The following is a 17,734-nucleotide window of genomic DNA, read 5'->3' on the forward strand; positions in this document are numbered from 1 at the left end:
TAATCTTTTCCCATAATGAGAAAGGTTGGAAATTTACTCCTGGAAATGGCAGAAGTAGAAGTTCTTCCAGGGTGGGGTTAAAAAGTAGATGGAGGGGAAGTGAACTCGTAAACGCTCAATAGATTTTTACATGAGCAAATCTACACATGTATATTTGTTCAGCTAAAATACAGTTCACAAATATTTTCTAGGAGTACGATTTCCTGGTCTACTTCTGCAAGCTCTTGTGAATACATGAAAGCCACTAACTTAAAGACGTATACCATAGGTGCACTTTTGTGACTTTCTTTAAGAATTGGGTCCCTAATTAGGTCTGGCATTAACAAAGTAATTTTGTTTTTATTAAAATTCTATTTCTCGCTCTATCGGCTGGCTTTTCAGTAAGTGATGCATTCTGCTCTTCCACAAGGAGCATATTGACACACAAAGTAAAGTAAAACTGGAGGGGCCACCCTGCAAAAACATGGACACCCCTCACCATCCAAACTCACTCAGTGCAGGTGCTGTGGTGTGGGTCCTTTGTTACGCCACTGGTTGCAATGTGTGCTTTTTGAGAACAAAAAATTATTTTACTTTTTGCCAGTGTTTGTTGCAATGGTGAGGGCCTGGCAGCTCCCACAACAATAAAGTGTTACAAAAGCCATGTCAAAACAAGACACGCATTGACAAAACCAAAAGACTCACAAAAAATGTTGGCTTGGTTGGCTTTGCCAGTGCTTGTTCATTTATATGCTTCCCATAATCTTGTTGAAAATGATTACACTGATTTTCCCTTAGGAATATTTTTTGAAATACTAGTGTGCAGCAACACATTTTAATAAATGTGGCTTCAAAGAAATAGCACCTAAAATGTTATTGTAGCGAAGCACTTGTTTTCCTACTTGCATTTTTTTTTAAACATTTTATTTTGAAAGCAAAGAATCATCACTCTTGCTTACAAGCTTCTGCAAACATTTGAATCTAATCAGAGAGCATTCTGGTAGCATTATACTTGGCCTCACATTGTTAAACTTCAAACGTTTGTATACTTTTTTTTTTCTTTCTGGAACTACTGTCATTAGTGCAGTGTGACCTTAAAACGGTTATTTATGGTGGTCACCCTAATAATGAAGGCTTTTAATTAATGAACCATAAATACAAGTCCGAACAGCATTAACTTATGGACACACATATTAACTCCACTGCAGACAGTCCTCTTCTTTGTAAACTGGCAGCCAAAGGGTTTGTGCTGCAGGGGGTTGGGCCTACTTGTCCCAAGGACAAAATAAACTTGAAAACATGTTGCCATGACCCCAAACAATATGTCCAGGTCGTTGGGTGATAGGAATTCCACATCCCTGATGTATCCATGGTGTTCGTTCTTTTGAACCAGAGAATCTGTTTTACGTAAACCCAGATTATGCTATAATAAAGTTAAAATAAAATACTTGAATTTTAGAATGTTCATAGTTTTCTTTTTCTTTCTTCAGGTTTTCGTATGTGTGAGCTTATGATGGTTGGGACTTGCCACAATGTAGTAAGTTCAAACCCATTCTAATAAGCCTGCAACAGCCTACATTTCTATGTCAATGTTTCAATTTGTTTCTTTTTGTGGTTGTGTGGATTGAAAAATGCTCATGTACACTAAAATGACATTGCAATATCAAAATCTTTGTGGTATGTGTATTACAACTTATATAATTGTCTATCATATTTAATGAATTTCACAAAGCTTTGCCTAGTTAGTGAGGCATTGGCGAAAAAGCATCTTTGAGTTACTCTACTCATTTTGCCTAACTATTAATAGTGTATGGTTTAAAAACTGATCAGATCAATTTAATTTTGCTTTTCTTGTTATTGTTTAGGTTTATTAAGAAATAGGTTTTCTCAGTTGATATTCAGCATTAGCAAGTGCTCGACCTACATGTACCGCAAGAGTACAGGCCTCATAAAACTGTTGGCAGGTAACTGCCGGTGTTGTATTAATACTAAAACTTTGAGGGCATCTCAACACATACATATCTTGTTTGTGGCCATTTATTTACCTATTTAATGCTGGGGATCCCAGCAAACTATACCATTTTAAAGTAATGACTTCCAATAGCATCCTTTGTTGGTCTCGACCACATCGTTGGCAAACTTGGGACTCTTCAAAGCCTCCAGAAAGAAAAATCATCAGTCCACTTTACTCACACTAATATTCTTAACCTTCCCTAAGTGAACCTCGTATCTGCATCTAAAACAGTAGTTTCTCTGAAAGTGACTAGACTCATAAAACAACCTTTTTACGAATAATACAAATTGCAGTGGTTTAAAGAAGAAATTGTCAACAGAGAGCATTGATCCGAGGTATTGCCTTTAGCATATTTTTCAGGACAATGTAAGCAATTCTGCCAACACTCTGGTAACCCTTTTTTTCAAAGGAATCTTATCCCTTAGAATTTTCTTAGGTGCCTCAGTATTTCGGCCGTTCAGCCTGGATGAATTGGGGCTGAAATAGACAGGGATGAATTATTTCTAAGACAATATACTAAAAGACGACTTAATTTTCGACATATGACCCATATAACTATCTGTTCAAAGTATTTAATAAAAGCTGCTTTCAGTGTAGTGAGTAAGGCAATTGCTTATGCTAGATGCCAGAACCTGAATCAGCCCATAGATGATAATCCAGAACACCTCTTGGAATGCCATCTGACGCCGCCAAGACTATCATCTGCCTTTTTTGAGTGAGGGCCAGAGTGAATGGGTTGATTTCAAAACACACTTGTGTGGCATAGTATTAATTAGTTGAGTCTACCATACTAACTCCTTTCCAATCTGTAAATGTGTTTTTCCAAGTGAAAAGTGAGTCGGGCATAGCTTGACTATACGGCCAAGTTGATTCACACACTTCTGGTATTCCCTTCTAGCACACAGGTGCATATCAGAAGGGCTGGGAAACTTGTTTGCATCCACAGGTGACTTCTGCTTTGCATTCTGGGCCATAGATATGGCTCCATTCTTTCGATTCAAACCCAACATACATTGAAAAATACTGTGCCCATTGAGCCTGAGGATCAGAAGAGATTCATTAATTCTATTAAATTGGAAGAGATGGACACATCCAACACCCCAGAGGGATACATTTCATTTAACTTTAAAATGTTACTTTAATCTGCTTCTTTCACCCACACTGTCTATATAAATGTATAAAGATTATCAATCATGTTTTCATATCAAAATTAACTTGCTATTTCGTAAATAATTAGGATTGCCACCCTCCACTCCCAGTAAGTGCCTATCCAGTTGGCTCAGCTAATCTTTGTGTTAAATATACCTCAGCCCACACATGTACAATTTCTCCCTTCTATATTTCCCTATTAGCCATTTTATACCTTTCAGTGCTCTTATTGGATTTAAATCTTGTAGACCGTGACAGAAGTTCTTCTGGGATCCTCCGTTCCGAAATCTGGTCATGAATACTATTACATATGCTATTGAAATGAATCTGCTTATATTTTCATAGAATATAATAGACCTCAACAGTCTAGTCAAGTGACAGAAAATGTTGGCACACTTCAAGATTATGAAGATAGATATTTGATGTATGCAAGAAAAAAAATAAAAGAATGAAAATAATATTAACTGAGGAATGGGGTGGGAGTAGTTCTGTATATATCTTTGGTGCAAGTAGTATATACAATTGAGTCACCAGCCTCCTTCTTAAGGTTCTTAAAACTACCCTAATTAGATAGAAGATGAACCTGACTAGACGCTGAGTATATGCACATCTCATGATAAAAAACATGGTTGATATAAATTTCATATGTATAAATGTAACAACATGAATGAATCTTTCCAGCTTCAAATCAGTTTTAAATTCATTTGAAAGGTCTTTTACAGTCAAACCGCTTATGCTGGCAGGGGTAACCTAAAAAGGTAATGGAGGGCTTGCAGCCAATAAGTTAGGGATGGGACTTTGAGTCCATCATTGCTCAAAAAAACTGTTTGTAGAATACACTAAAAACCTATAGCTTAGAGCTTGCCCATCGATTTCACTGGTTTGCTTTATTGCCACTCCTATTCTTTTGCTTCATAGTCAATAGCTTTCCTTCCTCTTCTTGTGTTTGTCCTGCCCCGGGAGCATAGCCTCTTAACCATCCTTTCGATGGATTGACTTGTATTCTTCACTGCACTCATTCAGGGAATTACTTTTTTCTTTGCCTTCCAGCACTCCACTGGTGTGCACGTTTTCTGGCTCTCTCCCTTGTGTGCTACTTCTCCTCCAAATAGATGCCCACAAGTTGCACCCCCTCCACTTCCTTTCTCCTTTGTGTGCTGCTTTCCCCATTGGATGCCTACTATACCACACACTTTCTCTGTTGCTCCCTTCTCTCCTACTCCAGTTTTTCTTTCTAATTGCTCACCACTGCCTAACGTTTGCTTGATGCTCTCCCTCCCCAATCACCTTGGCTCTTCACACCTGCTCCTTCATTGCTTCCCTATCCCTTGCGGTCCTTCCAGTGATTTTTTTTATTTTGGTACTTTTTTGGACGGCCCGGTAGCTCCCTTTTGATGCCAGGCCTCTCCTCTTTAAGAAAAAAAGTTTACTGCTACAAGGGGCATCCCGTATCTTGGACTGATAAATAAATGAAACCTCATTTGTAGGGCTCATGCATCATCACACATGCGCCTGCCAGCTGAATGACACGGAGACATGTTTCCAAGCTTCATTGCATCCCTTTTTTCTGTCTTTCTTTCTTCTCCTAGTGCTGTACAGCAACAGCCAAAATATTTTGTGTTTTTGCCAACGTTCAGACCATCAACAAAAGCACCGGCACAGCCAATAGGTCACAAAGGCGAGACCTATCGACTTTGCCCATTTTTTCTCTGACTCGGTGGAAATAATTTTAAACTTTTCTGATCTGAGTTCTGGAAGATGAAAAACGAATGATGCAGTTTAACTTTGAAGCTGTAAGATAGTAGCGTGAGAGTACGTGTTGGGCCGCCAGATGTAAGAATACAAACGGAGCCAAAGTCTGCTCCTTTCAAAGATGAGGGGCCCGCAGCCTTACAACTCCGGTCAGAACTGGCACGGACCTAATAAGTCTGCTTGCCTTAGAGATTTTGTTTTCCTGGGACTTGCATTTCCTGAGTTACCTTTACGCAGGACGAATCAAATAGGTCTGTAATGAAGCTCTCGAAGTGAAAAATGTCCCAGTACGAAAACATTTTTCCCGATCCAAATGGAAACATTCTGAATTGGGGCATTTGTCTTCTGCGCTCACTGTGCGCAGAAACCTTTCCAGTCAGTATGACAACAGGAAGGCTGAGTGTAAATGAAGCTCTGAGCCAGGCCTCGTGAAAGAAACATCCTATTTGGTTTGGAGATTTAATAGTTGTTGGCATTTCCTGTTCTTGTCCCAAAAGCCGCCTGTTCTGATTATGGGTGTGCCAGTTGTTAGAAGGTTCGCCGAGTGCTTCCTTTCCAGAAGCCTTAGGTTTAACAGCAGAGGGTTCTTGGGTATTTTTAGAAGCCAGCTCTGCCTCTGGGCTGCTCGGCGCTCATCAAGTCTGCCTGTCTCTTCGCCTCATGATCAGCTCCAGCGAAGAGGAGCCCTGGTGGCAGTGAGGAGGGGTGGAAGCGACAACAGTGGACTGCAGAAGTCACTTCAGTGGCTGTGGAGAGAGGGCGCAGCCCGACAGCTGAAACTGGCCCACTCACTTCTGCGCAGCCTTGGTCTGGTGACTAACCCACTGCAGACGAGGTGATGAAAGGGTGCGATTCCGTTCTGTTTTTTTTTTTTTTGTAGCATTATTTATTTATTTAAAATATATGCATACTGTGTCTCAAAGTCAGCAGGTTTGTTCTCTGTAGCAGATTTACAGAGTAGGAAAGTTTATTGGAATAATGGGTGTACGTTGTATAAACCACGTCTCTAAATGTGCTTTATGTGGAAAGCTAGCTCTAGACTTAGGTCGCTTTGCTAAGCCCTCGTCCACAACAATATCTTGGCCACAGTCCAACTAGTTTCCAGGATGGGTATGCAGCACTAACCTAAGGCTGATGACAGCAGAATTTTATATTGTGTTTGAAAGGCAAGTCAGTTTTTGTAAAGGGGAATCATTGTATTCCCTTTTAATAAAGCGTGTAGATTGGTGTACCTTCCCAGAGTCCATGAACAGGACTAATGTGAAAGACCTCCAACCCAATGTGTTTCACAATGGTGCGCAAGGGGTTGCCATTCGTTTCTCATGTTACCTCAAAAGCCCTCGGTATTGTAAATCACGTCAGATAGTTTTCATTAACAGGTGAAGGAATATACATTTATGATGGGGTATTTGCGAAAATTATTTCTGCAGTAGACATCAACTTAAATGAGGCAAAGTGATCCCTTTTATGTTCATCATGGCGGTGGGTTGTTGGAATAAATCCCACTTCTCAATGGTATTGCAATCCAATGAACGCCAGCTACTCCATATGAGAACATGGATATGAAAATATGACATTCAGACTTGACTGGTACTTCAACAAAGCTACTTCCTTATAAAAAATACACCCAGTGTCTACTTTTGGGAAAATCCCTACTTTTACCCTTTAACGTTATATGGATTCCATGTGCCTATCAGAAATAACCAAATAAAGAACAGAATATTTTTACTGTTATGATTACCAAATGAAGGTTAATGGATTGTATGCTTTAGCAGCAGTCATGTTGCAAATCCCACGGATTTTCTGCCGTCCATCACCCCACACCTCAAAATAGAAAGTGTGTAGAAAGAGAACATTTAAGCAAAATCAGAGGTGGTGGTTGTCTGCAAAAAAAACAGTGTTCTTCAGTATTGGATCTTTCATAAATTTACATGGTTGAATCATTCTTTACTGTCAGGCTGAAAGTGCACAGTATTTTGCACTGGCAATAAACGGTGTTAATTGGCTTGGGTCCAAACAAGCACATACATCACATTTGAAATGACCCATACGTCAGCCAATCAGGTGAAAACGTTGCACACTCTGCTGCCCCAAAGGCCACCATAGCTCAGATTTCTAAAGCAGTAATGTGTGAAGGAGTCTTCAAAAAGAGCTCTGCTCTTGTATCTTAGGCACTCTACAAATTCATCGTATCTGACGTTTTCATCAAATTCCTTAGGCTGCAGCAAGGCTTATGAGAGATGAGGAGAAGAGGTCACTTCACTCTTCAAAAAATGTGTTTTTCTTGTGGACAGAGAAAAATCTATGCTGATGGCCCCTATGTGCAGTGCATATACTGTTTGCACCCTAAACACAGTGCTCTTGCTGTGACATCTGCAAAAATCTTCCCTCTTTAACCCTTAAGTACAGAGAAAGGAGGATCTCCCTGTTTCTTTGCAAGACAAAAAGTATTCCACCTCGAAAGGGTGTCCCCCTTCACCAAGGGATGATTCGGTGTGGGTGTGGTACAGAAAAGGAGCAATTTTGAGCTTCCTGAACCGAAGTTCTCTACTGAAGCACTCCGTATTACTTTACAAAGGAAAAAAAATCAAATTTCACACAACATGGCATTTAAAAAGGCTTCAGAAGACTAAGCACAAAACATGTAATGAAAATCTGGCTTCGCAGACACCTTGTTGATGAGGAATGGTCGTCTGTCATCTAAGAAACAAACTGCTCCTTACCATGTTGGCACATACACTGTTGTCGACTGTTCCTGCTCTGCCAACAATGGCTCCTTTGATGATGTCCCCATTGATGCTGAAGATCCTGTCAGTAGCACCCCCATCAATGACAATAAATCCACTATGCATCGACACAGCTCCTTTGTTCCTCCAAATGAACATGCCTTAGAAAATATGTATATATCTACTGCTGTCATTGGAGATGCCGGTTTCATATTAATAGGTACAGACATTAGCTCCAAAAGTTTCCATGCACTTACTGGCACCAATCCTGGATTTTAAATGGGAGGCTGACATCAGTGACCAGGACTAGGCCTGGGACAATGTTCATGGTCCAACGGAGTCAGATGTCCAATATAAACTGGAGTATGAGGCTGAACAAATACAGAAAAAGTAATACCACCATTAGACTCCAATATATACACCTCGGAACTACTATTAGGGAGAATGTTTTTAAAAAAAGGCCCCTCAGTTACATCCTCAAAGCCGCTAATAGCGTAACCAACACTGCAGCCCCCTCGGCCTCTGTCGACTCAACCTATGCCCCCTCCATAACACCCTGTAGCAGTGCTCCCTACACCCCAGGATATGGGGAAGATGATGATGATGAAGAGGATGAGGGAGAAGACCAACATGCCTAAGAAAAAGTTGGGAAGGTTTCTATATAGGATCATGATCAAAGGATGTATAATCAAGAAGATGATGGTTACAGTGACCACTTGAAAACCAATGAGGTTGAAGGATTACAGTCCGAGTACTCTTTGGATGAAATTTTTTTGGTTCCATGCCCTTTTGGAGAAGGCAGCCAAAAATAAATGGCCTGCCAGTTGTGACCATGGAGCAGCAGTGCTTCATTTATGACTTCAGTGAACATCCTAAGAATTCCGTAAGGTTAATTCAAATCTTAGACTACATATGGAAAGAGTGGTTGCAACTCATGGAGACACTGGCTACAGTTCACAGTTCATGCCCTTCCTGTATAAAGAAAGCTATATAGTGCACCTTAATCTACGCCAGTGTGCCTCACAGGCCCACCAAAACCAGACTTTGAAATTGCTAATGCTAGCCAAAGATCCAGTTACCCTTAATGCTGCCCCTGAATAGAGATGGCATGCGGAATTACTGTGTTGACCACAGAGTAAGCTCAGTGACGGCAACCTCCGGCAAGGTGGCTAATACTTTGGCCAGACACAAACACTATGGCCCCCAAGGTATGGAAAACATCTCACTGCTGTTATCCCTCATTCTAGGAGTCTGACACAGTGAGTCAACATCCGTATTCAAACAAGGGGTGATTATTGGTGCTGCTGTGGATGTATACAGTCCTGGATTTTCTCAACTAACTGGAGCCAGTGTCCCCAGAAAATGTTGAATTACATCTTGTTCCACCAAGAGGAACAGGCTAAGATTTTCATTAAACCTTTTTTTTATGGTGCCACATTATTTGAAAAGCATATTGAGAATGGGTCTCCAACGGGTAGCTCTGGAGCTGCTGGCAGCTTGCCAACACCGTTAAAGTAGCCTGCCAAAGTGAAGTTCAGCCTAGTACATCATTTAGAGGTTTTATGCACATTAAAGAAGACACCACTGTTCATCTGAAGACCCTTAGAATGGTAGCCAGCCAAACCAATGGCAGGGCCTCTGGCCAACACACAAACACACTGTGTTGGTCTACGAGACCTTCCAATGTGACCATTTGTATCAGCTCTCAATCTAGCAAAGTCACAAGGAGCGATTGGACATATTATAAGCTCTGCCCGGTCAGTCACACTATGCGTGTGAAAAATGGGCCAGGAAGAACTAGCAGTAGCCAGAACAGGAGTCAAAGTGAAATCACCATAGTGTGAGCCAGCAGGAGCTACAAAGAAAGTGTGGGAGCTAGGTGCATGATCAGCTCAGGAGTTGAAGAGAGCAGCAGTTATATCCAGGGCAGAGATAGACTTCTGAGCCTCACTGGACGTTCATGTTTGTGTATATATTTCTGTGTACATTTTTTTATGACTGTGTCAGCATGTGAGTTTGGCATTGTGTGCCTCCTGATAATCATGGTCACTCCCTGAAGATGTGCCTGATGTCAAGGACAACTGAAATTAAATGTGGCTCTGGCATAATAAGTTAATCACCTACCTGTATCATATCTTACTAGTGCTCAGTTGGAGTGCCATTCTGAAATGGGGCCCCTTGCTAGAGGAAGGGGGGAGTGGTGCCTTTGCTCCAGCACCCCCACCTTGTTGGGCTTGTAAGAAGGACAATAAACATATTAACACTCAGAAGTAGCAGACCTGTCAAGTCCTGGTTGGAGGGCACAGGTCAGGCAGCGACCACTGAGCCCCAACTGTAGTGGTTGAGGTAGTTTGCCACTGACGTCCTGGGCAATTGCAGCGTGCGGCGCGTGGAAAGGACGGCGCGTGCAGGGCGAATAAAAGTTAAAATAAAAAAATAAACACTTAATTTGCTCGCAGCTGCACCGCTCCATCCGCTTCTCAGCAGGCACAGGCTCCCAGAGCAGCATGAGGGTTGGCTGGGAGCACCCTGCTAGGGCGCTCCCAGGCAGATTGGGAGCCTGTGCATGCTCCCTCCAGCCCGGCAACACAGTGCCTGGCTGGAGAGAGCCTACTGCGCATGTGTGTTTGGCCAGCCAAACATACATGCGCAGTGAAGGGGGGTGCAGTGCAGTCCCCCTCAGTGGACATCACAGCCTGTGGCCCCTCCCCTTTTACCAAAAAACAATAATAAACACAGTTTATTATTGTTTTTTGGTAAAAGATTTGCAGCTGCTGCTGCTGGTTTGGGGGGGGGAGGGGGCTTCCTAATGGAGGAGTCGCCCCTTGTCCTGGGTTTCATCCTACTATGCCCCTGCAACCTGGCCCAAGTATACCTCTTCTGTATTTGATTCTCAGGGTAGCGAGGGCGAGCAGTCGAAGCTTCTCAGGTAGATAAATAGAGAAGGTGCACAGGAGTTGTGAGTTTTAGTCTCAGAAGTGATACAAAAGATACAAAGTATTGTCCAGCCAAGTGCTTACCTTTAGTTAAAAGAAATTACTTGAATATCAAATTGAAATTAGATATACTCCAAAGATGATTAATTTATAGGGTTGCAACCTCAACTACGATCTCTTGTGAAGTGTGTTTACCCCCTATTGTGCCCTCTTCTCTGCATTCTTTCTGTTTAAAGTTCGCAAAGTTTATGATAGCTTAGGCAAAGTTACAGGTATTGGTTTTGATTAGGCACATGCACATATCGCTGTCATTAACCCGAATGGATAGATTGAGGGTCAGTTTAACAGTGTTTATGCTCAAAACGTTTGTACCAGCAAAGGTTTGTATTCTAGAGCAGGATTCAGCCTTACTAGAGTGAGGCACAGGTCTAATTTCATGAAAGCTTAGCTCCACATTACCTACTTGTTTCCCACTCAACAGCATTGTGATGAGCAAGGTTGGCTAGCATCGTCACTGATTTCTGCACCTGCACATTCCATCATCAGTGGAGAAGTACCGTGGCTAGTGGCCTCATCTCTACTTCTCAAGTATTGAGCTGCTCATCGGACCTGCTCGCAGGGTGCTTTGCTTTGGCTTTTGTGGCCTCTGGGCTAATGCAGCTGGGCACTCGTCTATGGGAATTGCTGCCTGTGTGTTGATGCAGGTAGGCACTCGTCTTCAGCAGTTATATAGGCTCTGGGCTGATGCAGGGGGTGCTCGTCTTTGGTGGTGGTGGGCTCTTTGCCAATGAAGGCAGGCGCTCAACTTCAGCAGCTGTGGAAGCTGGGCTAATGCAGACTGGTGCTCGTGTTTGGCACAGTGGCATCTAGGCCAATTTATTTTTTGCAGTTGCGGCCTCTATGCCACTTCGGCAGCTCCTCACAGGTGAAATCCTGTGGTGGTAGTGGGAACACCAAACCTTCATAGACCTGTGGTGGACATTCTAAAGGATAACATCTTCATGCAGCTCAGGACTCTGATTCAGGCCAATTTCTGGTTTGATCCCTGAAGGTATCCGGCTACATCTGTGTGTTTTCCCCATGCCAGGAACACAGTGGACTACTCTTGGAAGGCCTTTCCTCCTGCAGGTCCAGGCTCTCTGCTTCCTTCCCTGAGCAGGCAGGCATGCTGGCTGGCTTTTAGGCTGTCTGCAGACCCTCAGCTTTTTGAGCAAGTTGCAGACTTCTGGGAGATGGGCTGTCATGAAGACACATGAAGTCACATGGTCACATGAAGTCCTTCAATTTCTCTGCGGAGCACCTCTCTTCTTTGCTCAAGATTAACTTGGAACTGGAACAGTGGAGTCATTTGGATCCCAATTTTAATGTACATTTTCAGACTGGGGCTGTGGATCCGCTATCTAATGTTTCAGAACCGGTTTGGGTATGTTCTCTTCTAAATGTAATTTTCTGGCTGCTCATCAGACACAGCCTTTGTGCAAAATGACTCTCGCAGTAGGCAGCAATGATGAAGCAGGATTATTCAAAATAAGAGCACAGATAAATGTGTGCTCTCTTCAGCTTTCTATCATCAGCCTTCCTAAAATAGTATCCAGGAGCAGACACAAATAGTATTTAGGGCAGACCCTGCTAAGAAACCTCTTCAGAGAAACTGCAATCCCACTCCTCCCCCTCACCACCTATGGAATGGCAGTGCTCAGGAAGGACTAAGCATCAGCACTTCATTAACAAGATGTAGATCTGGATCTCCAACCTCCAGAACTAGAAATGAGACAGCACGCTTCCACTGTCCGGAGAAGCTGTATCCACCTTCGATACTGTGCTATGCTAGACCAGACTGTCACTGTATATATAGTTCTATTACCATATATGTGCTACATACTCAGTGCACATACATGCACTGGACACACGAAGAATTCCAGAGTTCACATTAAAGCGTAACTTTAATCGAAAGGAATAGGTAGACGTTGCTCTCTCCTGACAAATGGAAAACAGGTATGTTCATATTGAAGATTCATAAAACTGAGCATGCTTCAAAAGCTGCTTTATGTGACTAGTTATGGTTACACACTGTAGTCCTGTGTTACCTACAAGACCATGCTTTGTTTGCCCTTATGAGTCACAAAATATTTTCTGGACCTTGCATTACCAGGGACAGGCAAAGACATTTGGGCACACTGGATATTAGCATGGTGCCAGTGCCAAACATAAAGTCGATACCAATTCCTCATGCAGTTGGGCTCTCAGGCCATGGCTAAACCAATAGTTAGCATACAGGGCACAGTCTTGTCCCAACTACTACTTTTTAGGCCTCTGCATACATTTTTTGACACCTGCAAACTTTTGCCAAATTTGTGAATCTCTTAGTACATAAAATGTTCTGTAAGTTCTCATTGCAAGCATAACTGTATGCCACAGGAGAGTGGTTCATACAGAGCTCTTCTCTCTCAAGACAGTTGGTGGCTGACTCGTGTTCTGCCAATATCTCAGATTACTGTTTTTTAGGTTGAGTGTGCAAGCATTTTACCTGTTGGAAGTATTGTGGGCTTTTAACCACGCCCATCTCACGCCCACCACTTTCATTCATTCATGGTGCTTGCCTTGCAAAAAACACTTGATGTAATTGGTAAATGCTTTACATTTGTCCCTCCTTGAGGCTGTTTTTGTCACACCTTGCAGAGCGCTGTTGTTACATGGATTATTGCATGATTGCCGATTTACTGCAGCGTGGGCAAACTATGTTTTTTTCTTTTGTCACTCCCCTTCGTGCTGCATGGCAGCCATAGCACTCACAGCACAAACAGGCACAACAGCATAAACTCGATCTGCGGTATTGGAGCGATGGTCACATTGTTCACAGTTAACTAATCAGAGACATTTCTTGTGTCTCTCCCCTTAAAACACTTGAAATTGGTAAATGCTTTGCATAAAACAGCAATCCTCAAAGTGAAAGCAGCACTCCCTGCACAGCGACAGAGCTGATTTTACAATATTCACTGCACTCGGGAAACTACCCCCCTAATGTTTTGCAGGGCGTTACTTTTACAAAACATTTTTGCTCAGAACTCAGCTTGTGGCTGTCATGGGACAATGAGACCACCTTTAAAACGCTCTTTCTGTCTACATCATCTCTCGGTCCCCACACTACATTAGTGGGGACCCCCAAATAATCACAATGATTTGTGCGAAACGTTGAGGGGGAAATTATGCAATTTCACACACCCCTATTTACAATATCTAATGCTTTGATAAAACCATCACATCCTTTTTGTCAGTGGGATTGCTGTTTCCCCTTGTAGGATTCGGCATTCAATCTCTGGTATGCATTGGTGCCCCGTATACTCTTTTGATTAACCTATGGTGCAATTTCTGTGCCTTTTCTGGTTGACTTGCAAATGGGATTATAGGAGTGGGTCACCTTGCTTTGAAATGTTCCAAGATGGTCTCGCCTTTCATTTTAGTGTTTTAAATTAGTCGTTCCACTACCAGCACCAATGTTTTTTTCTCCACAAGTTTAGCTACTGTCACGTTTCGTAGAAGGGAAACCTCGAGTAATTTCCCCTTGAAAAATATGTAAGGTTGAGCTTCGTCCTGCTAATAAATCAAAGTCCGTCCCTGTACCGGCGAGAAGTCCTGGGTGAAATTACACAGAAGTCTCTCCCCGAGGAGAGCAGTTGTCACATTGAAGCCTGCACCCTGCTTTCTGTTTCTCTTGTGGAGATGACAGGCTGCCTGCAAGCCACGAGCCTTATTCCGTTTCTCCCCAAGTGTTGTTTACATGGCGAGCAAAAAGCCCTGAAAGGCTTTATGAAACGTAGCTAATTAGGGGCTGAGGCAACTTAAGCGAGTGACATGAGAACTGGACGTCTTGTCGCCTGCAAAAACTCCTGCAGAAGGTAGCATTTGTGAATCCTAAAACATTTTTACTTTTTGTAGTTTCTATGCCCACCGTTTAAAGCGCATATTTCGCCTTTCGAGCCTCATTTTATATGCAGTAGGAAGTCCAGAATTCACAAGTTTACATCGAAAAAAAGATCTGCCTGTGCCAATCCATTCTTTAAATGGGAGCCTCTTAAAGTAACCCTGCTGCCACCAAGTAAATGATGAAACCATCTCCTGTGCTCCGATCGTCTTTCCAGCTTACTGTGTGTCTGCAGGAAATCAGAAATGACCCTTTAGCGTGCTTCTAAAAACCCTTACAAAGTTAAAAAACACAAAAGCAGTAAAAATTGAAATAAAACAAAGTACCCTATTGTTTTGCGATTTTTGATTTTGATTTGATAGGATGACATTTTAAGAGTGAGTTAGTTTTTTTTTTTCTATTTTATTTGTTAGAATTTTGTAAATCAAACATTTACTTGTGCATTGCTGTGACTAAAATGTTGATCTTTTCAATGCTTAATTTGATTAGTGACCATAGAAAGTCTTACAGCCAGAACTTAAAATACAAGCAAGATAGCGTTTACTGCTACCTAACATGTTAAGGGTATTAGATTTTTCCCTTTGGTTTACTTTTTTCTTACACGTGTAATTTGTTGACTGTGAAAGTGAACGTGTGCAGATACTGTAATAATATTCACTCACTTCAGTGTGCATTCCTTGGTCTAAATTTTCATTGGGTGGGACTTAAGTACCTCATACATTCACAGGTACTAATGGAAATTTGTTAATGCCAGTGGATCGTTTTTGCGCTCATTTCCATGATTCACAGTTAATTAATAAAGCACTCTTCATACTGGGTTTGTTATCTGTAGTGCATGCTAATATAGTCTAGCAGACACTTCTGGTGGCTTTGAGTACTGCACAAGTTCTGGTTTCCTGATGCTTACCAAGTACGTTTTAGTCCTCCTTCGATCTGATTTATCTATAAATCCAAACTTTGTTCTAAAGAGAGAAAATGTTTCACTATTTTTGAAGTGTATCCATGGTCCAATTAGTTTTTAGGTGGATTATTGCGATATGTGATGCAGGTAGTTGTGAGCTATTTAGTTGTTTGTGTTTTGTTTGGAGAGACCCATATTCAAGCAAGCTTTGGCAAAACTATTTTGTCCAGCTCATAAATGAAAGCGCCTAATTGCTTTCATTCATGCAGTCATACAACTGTCCATTCATGCAGCCACTCATCCGTGCACTCAGGCGTCTGTTAATCAACTTTTGACTTGGTTAGATTCACCCACGTAGATGCTTACGGTCAATGAACAGGCAGTTTTAGTTATTAGCCCAACTTACAGGCTTTGTTGCTAGTGTGAGTACCGTCTGTAGTGCGATTTTGTGACCGGTGTGAGTACAAGTGGTGGTGGACACTGCTACTCTTTGAGGAGTGAGACAGTGCTGTCAGTTGTCTGAAACGGCTAGTCTGAGGGAGGCTGGGTACTGTCAGTTGTGTGAGGTTGCTAGTTTGTCAGGGGTGTCACTGGTGTCAAATGTAACAACTAATTTGTGGGGGTGGGGAAGACTGCTGTTGGTGGTGTGAGGCTGGGACTGCTAGTGTGTCAGGGGTGTGAAAGTACTCAAGTGGTGTGTTTCTGTCAGTCTGTGGTGGTTGTGAAGGTTCTGTCAGTATTAACTGATAGTCCAGGATTGTTGTCTATCGTATGTGACTTCTAGTCTGTGATTGGTGTGAGTATATGTTGGTGGTGTGAAATGGCTATTGTGTAAGGCATGTGAAAGTGCTTCCCGTGGTATACTTCCTCCAGTTTGTAAAGGATCTCATAGCACTGTCAGTGTGGGCTACTGCTACCCTGTCATGGATGTTAGTGCTACTGGTAGTGACTGCTAGTCTATGAGGGATATTGTGCTGCTGTTGGTGTTGTGTCTGTAAGGGGTGTGAGAGTGCTGTTTGCAGTGTGAGATTGCTAGGTTGAGAGGAGTGTAAGTGCTGGTTTAATATCCGAGAGGTGCTCTGTGATATGTGGGAATTATGCCTGTAGTGACAACCACTGCTTATTAGCTTTGATGATTAAGCAGGCTATTCAAACTCAGTTTTCGGTTTAATTTTCTCATGACTGATTTTAACATTGCACATAATCATTAATTTGAGCTGTCATTATTTATACAAGTTTTTCTTCATAGCATCATTTTTTGGATGGCCTTTCTAAAATTGTAGCAATTTCTTTTTTTTTATTTTATTTTGTATTCTGGACGTTTCTTTTAATAAGGTTCCACTTAATGTTAAGAGTTCCAGTTTCCCACATAAAGTGTGCACACTGCCTGGGGTACCCTGCTGTTCCATCAGTAAAAAGCAGGTTCATGAATCTTTTACTCTTATAGAAAAATCAATGTATTTACGCCACTAAAATATATCTTTAACACATTGCACTATAAGTAGCAGTTGTAATCCATGTATTCATTGCTTCCTTCTGGGGCTTGTTCTGAGGTAATGGATCCACTGAGTTTTTTTCTTGGTAGTTGATTAAGCCAGTTCCCACCTATTATTGGGATAGGGACATGATCAATATATTTTACTATTAGGTGGGATATAAAGTGTCTGTTTTCTTTAAAATATTTTTCAACCTTAAAAGTAGAATCCTCTCATCTTATATTGGATCTGGGTTAATTTATGCGTTCTTTAATTGGTCTAGTTGTTTGTGCTATGAGAAGTTTGCCAAGAAGGATAGTATTCAGGATCTCAATAAGAATGCACTAAAATTACTTAGAAAATACAGACAAAACATACCATTAGTAAGTGTTTCTCCATTGAATATTATAAGATTTGAAAAATCTGGGTGGGCTCAACAGAATACATCAGTGATGGTGAAACTGGTATATTGTTGAGAGTTTCCATAACTCCTACCTAAAGGTAACAGAAAATGTGACAAAAGTTAAGTGGATCAGGCATTACTTAGAAATCCCATTTTTCCTTTGTGGACAGCCTTTGAGTTGTTTGACAAATCTGTTCCAGATTTGATAGACACTGGCTCTGTTTACATTCGGTTGCAGTCTCCAAAATAGGCAGATATTGGTAAAGAGGATCAAATGTTTTTCTGTTAAACACATTTGGGTATGCCTACAACCCCTCCTTGGTAATAGTGGATGTCCACTGCATTCCGAGCTATTGAACAAATGTACACTAGTATATGCGTGAAACCAGAAAATTTAGCAGATTTGTGCCATTCTGTTCAATATTTTTAGATATGTTAGTAATTTTCAAGAAATTGTCAATCCAATTTTAGAAGGGT

At 41.7% G+C, this 17,734-nt stretch overlaps 1 protein-coding gene across 9 annotated transcripts in view; it reads left to right on the forward strand.

Moving 5' to 3' along the window:
• LZTS2 (leucine zipper tumor suppressor 2) overlaps positions 1-17,734 on the forward strand; it is a 527,324-nt gene that overhangs the window by 149,486 nt on the left and 360,104 nt on the right. For 7 of the 9 annotated variants that reach the window (XM_069239523.1, XM_069239522.1, XM_069239524.1 and 4 more), the window contains one exon: positions 1,470-1,516. The exons of the other annotated variants lie outside the window; for them this stretch is intronic. The gene's annotated coding sequence lies outside the window, so the exon portion shown is untranslated. The remainder of the gene's footprint in view (positions 1-1,469; positions 1,517-17,734) is intronic. 9 annotated transcript variants of the gene reach the window in all.

The sequence above is a fragment of the Pleurodeles waltl genome, chromosome 6, assembly GCF_031143425.1.
Source record: "Pleurodeles waltl isolate 20211129_DDA chromosome 6, aPleWal1.hap1.20221129, whole genome shotgun sequence".
NCBI classification, from domain to species: Eukaryota; Metazoa; Chordata; class Amphibia; order Caudata; family Salamandridae; genus Pleurodeles; species Pleurodeles waltl.